Source organism: Orcinus orca, chromosome 3 (assembly GCF_937001465.1).
Source record: "Orcinus orca chromosome 3, mOrcOrc1.1, whole genome shotgun sequence".
In the NCBI taxonomy this organism is placed as follows: domain Eukaryota; kingdom Metazoa; phylum Chordata; class Mammalia; order Artiodactyla; family Delphinidae; genus Orcinus; species Orcinus orca.
The window spans coordinates 54,306,788-54,310,513 of record NC_064561.1 but is presented as its reverse complement, the minus strand read 5'-3'; the positions used below and the strand labels follow the sequence as shown (position 1 = coordinate 54,310,513).

Sequence of the window (3,726 nt, the reverse complement as noted above, 5' to 3'; positions counted from 1 at the left end):
ATCACCGACATTATTATACTTTTGCCACAGATTTAGATAGCCATAAATATTATAGAATATTGCTTTGTAGATTTAAAAACTTTATATAAATGGTATCATACCTTATATATCCTTCTGAACTGGCTTTTACTCTCTCAGTATTATATTGTGAAATTAACACACTGTGATACATGCAGTTCCAATTTGTTCTTTTTTTTTCTTTAACTGCTGTAGAACATTAAGTGAATATACTTCAAAACATTTTTCAATTTTCCTCTTGAGAAAAATTTAGGTTGTTTCAATTCTTTTTTTTTTTTTTTTTTTTTGCTATAATGAACTTCAATTACAACCTTGTACCTTTCTCCTCCCAAACATATGCAAGTGTTTCCCTTGAGTGTATATCTAGTCTCCAGGCTACCACAGCAAATTACTAAAAACTGGGTGGCTTAGAACAACAGATTTTTTCCTCTTACATTTATGCAGGGCAGAAGCCCCATATCAAGGTGTCAGTCACTTCCTCCAGAAGCTCTAGGGGAGATTTCGTTTCTTGCCTGTCCCATCTTCTGTTGACTGTTGGCACTCGGCCTGGGGATGCTTACTCCAATCTCTGCCTCTGTCCTTACGTGGCCATCTCCTCTGTGTCTCTCCTCTTCTGTCTGTGCCTCCTCTTCTTTTTTTTGAGAATTTTAAAAATTTTAATACTGTTCAAGTCAGTGTGCGTGATTCATTTCAGCTCCTTCCCTGCCAAACCTGGGGGCAGGGATTGCTTCAGCTTCTCTGCCTTCTCTTTGTCTGTGATGACCGAGGTGTAAAGGTATCTGCTGCATCAAACTTTAAACTTCATATTATCTTTATTTTTCTTTATCTTGACCGACTTGGCGTCCTTTCGCCTGGCTGTGAGCAGAAAGTCCTTGATTTCCTCAATTTTGCGAGGCATGGTGACAAGGCGCGGAGAGCGTGGCTGGAATTTTCCATCCAGGCCCGGGGTCCCCAGATATCGCCCGGCCGTGGATTACCACGGATTACCTCCCACTCCCCACATAGGGCCTGAGAGACCTGTGCCTTGTCTTCTTATAAGGACACTTGTCATTGGATTTTGGATCCATCTAGATAATCCAAGATCTCATTTTGAGATCCTTAACTTCACATGCAAAGACCCTTTTCCCAAATAAAGTCACATTCACAGATTCCAGGTAGACAAGTCTTTTGGGGGCCATCATTCCCAACCTCAGCACTGCTGAAATTTTGAACCAGATAATTCTTTGGGCATAAGGATAATCTGTGCTTTGTAGGAAGTTTAACAGTATCTCTAGCCTCTATGCACTACATTGCAGTAGTAGCCCCTCCCTCCTCCCTTGCCTTTGCAACCCCAGATGTGACAGCTAAAAATGTCTCCAGACATTGCCAAATACCCCCTGGATAGGTGAACTACTCCTCTCCTTGTTGAGAAACACAGATTTAGGGGAAAGTTGCTGGCTTACAGGATATGAGCTTTTAAAAACTTTACTAGATATTGTCAGTAGTTGTCCAAAGTCATTGCACCAATTTAAACTCTTAGCAGCAGTATATGACAGTTCCCATAGCTCTGCAACATTACTTGTACTTGGTAGTGTCAGACTTTTTTTTCTGTCAATTTCATGCTATCTCGTTGTTTTAATTTACATCTTCCTAATTTCCAGTGTGGCTGAGCATCTTTTTATTCATCTATTTTTTATTTGGGTTTCTTGGTCAATGAATTGCTTCTTCATACTTTGTCCATTTTTTTTCTGTTATCATTTTCTTTTTGAGTTAAAGGAGCTCTTTATATATTCAGGAGACTAGTCCTTTTTCAGTTATGTCCAATGCTAATGGTTTCTCATTTGTACATTATCTTTTGTTTATAGTATCTTTTTTTGGTGACAAACTTCTAAATTATAGCATTATCAATTCCTTTTTATGGTTTGCACTCTTAGGGTCTCTTAATGTCTCTTTGAAGTGTAAGGAGGCAGTCATGCTGCTTGAGGAAGACTGTAAAGACTAATCATATCCGAAAAAATTTAGTACTGTGGGAGTACTGTGGGAGGAAAGACACTGTTGGAAAGACACAGAACAGTGTGCAGACTGCAGTCCCAGCATGCCCTAGCCGCAACTCCAAAACTGTGTTTTGGAGAAATAACTCACCTGCTTTATCTTTCCAAGCACTTGTCTAAAGGGGAAGGAGATTTGAGTCTCTGCATGACCCTAGTCTATTTAAAAATTTTACACACTTGTGAGTTCTCTAAGAGATGCAACTTACATCTCAGCTGTAGGAATCATCTTAACAGTCTTCTAGACTATTGGTAAAATTACCTGGACTGTAACAAAGGGAAACACACAAAATGGGAAACATATACAGATTATACAAATGAACGATGAAATGTCAGCCTAAAGTGCACACTTTCTCTTTTACTTTCATGTATCTTGAGACAAAGGCTGAGAGTGAACCCAATTGATACCTTTTGTGATATCAAAAATATGTCAGATATAATGCATGTACATACTTTTTAGCACAAATATTTAAATTGTATTTTTTTCCCCTTATAATTAATTCTTACAATCACCAGTCCATGTTAACCTAGTGATAACCACTTGGGGGTGCTTCTGAAGAGTCTATATACCCTATCTTCAGGGACACTTCACTAAACTTGATTTCCATTTAATCGATACTGTGATTTTTCTTTTTAGCTAGATCTTGCCATGCATGATGTTGTCTTTGACCAACTTAGGAATCACCCCAGATCCTCACAAATATTACAAATACCTGAAAATGAATCTTGGACTTCTTTCACAGTTAAAAATCGTTCTTGTTCGGTAAATTCAGTTTAATATTTTCACTTACTACTCACAAAAGTTTCATTTTGTAGCCACCCCCACAAAAAAAAAAAAAGGCTTTCACTCACCTTAGTCATAACTGTACTCATAGGCATTACTTTATATTCATTATAATATTATTTTAAGCTAATAATACTGTAACTATTAAAATTCAATGACTCTTAAACTGTTAAACATTTAGCTTATGTACTGGTTAAAGTGGGGAACTTTCATTTGCACAATCGTGGATGTGAACCGAGAGCCTCAGTTTTCTCATCGTCAGGAGTGCCATATGCCAATTTCTCTCTAGTTAGTTTGGGAGTTTGCCTTCATATCACATGAAACAGAGGTGACACTTCTGGCCTACTGCGTGACAGATGAACTTTCTGGAGATCATGGCACCTAATAGATCATTTAATGTGAGCAGCTCTGACACATGACCAAACTCCTTAAGCATTAGAGAAACTTCATGCAAGTCAATGCCATGTTGAAGTCTCCTGTCATTTCCAATGAGTGTCCACAACTGCCATTAGCAGCTTCGAGAATTGTTGCCAATGATACTGAGGAGAGAGGGTCAAGCCACTTTGCTGTAGAGTGGTCCAAATGTGTCTCAGGGGAAGACAATGATACCTAAGAGGAGAAATGAAGGGATGCCAAAAGAGCATTTTTCTTTCCTCTTGATCTTACAGTACAATTGTTAAACTTGTGTTCATACAATTGGCGATTCTAACTAGCAAATAAAATAAAATAAAATAGGATAGCTTACTGGTATTTGAAAAAAGTACATTCAGTAAAACATTATTGAGTGAACGAACAGCAAGATGACTAGCAAATCATTGGTATGACTATGTATAGTAATAGACATCTTACTTATTGATTGTCATTTATTTATTTAAATTTTTATGTTATATTGGACTT

At 37.7% G+C, this 3,726-nt stretch overlaps 1 pseudogene; it reads right to left on the bottom strand.

Annotated features, from left to right (window-relative positions):
* Positions 1 to 647: 647 nt before the first annotated feature.
* Positions 648 to 994, bottom strand: LOC101284700 (60S ribosomal protein L38-like; annotated as a pseudogene).
* Positions 995 to 3,726: the final 2,732 nt, after the last annotated feature.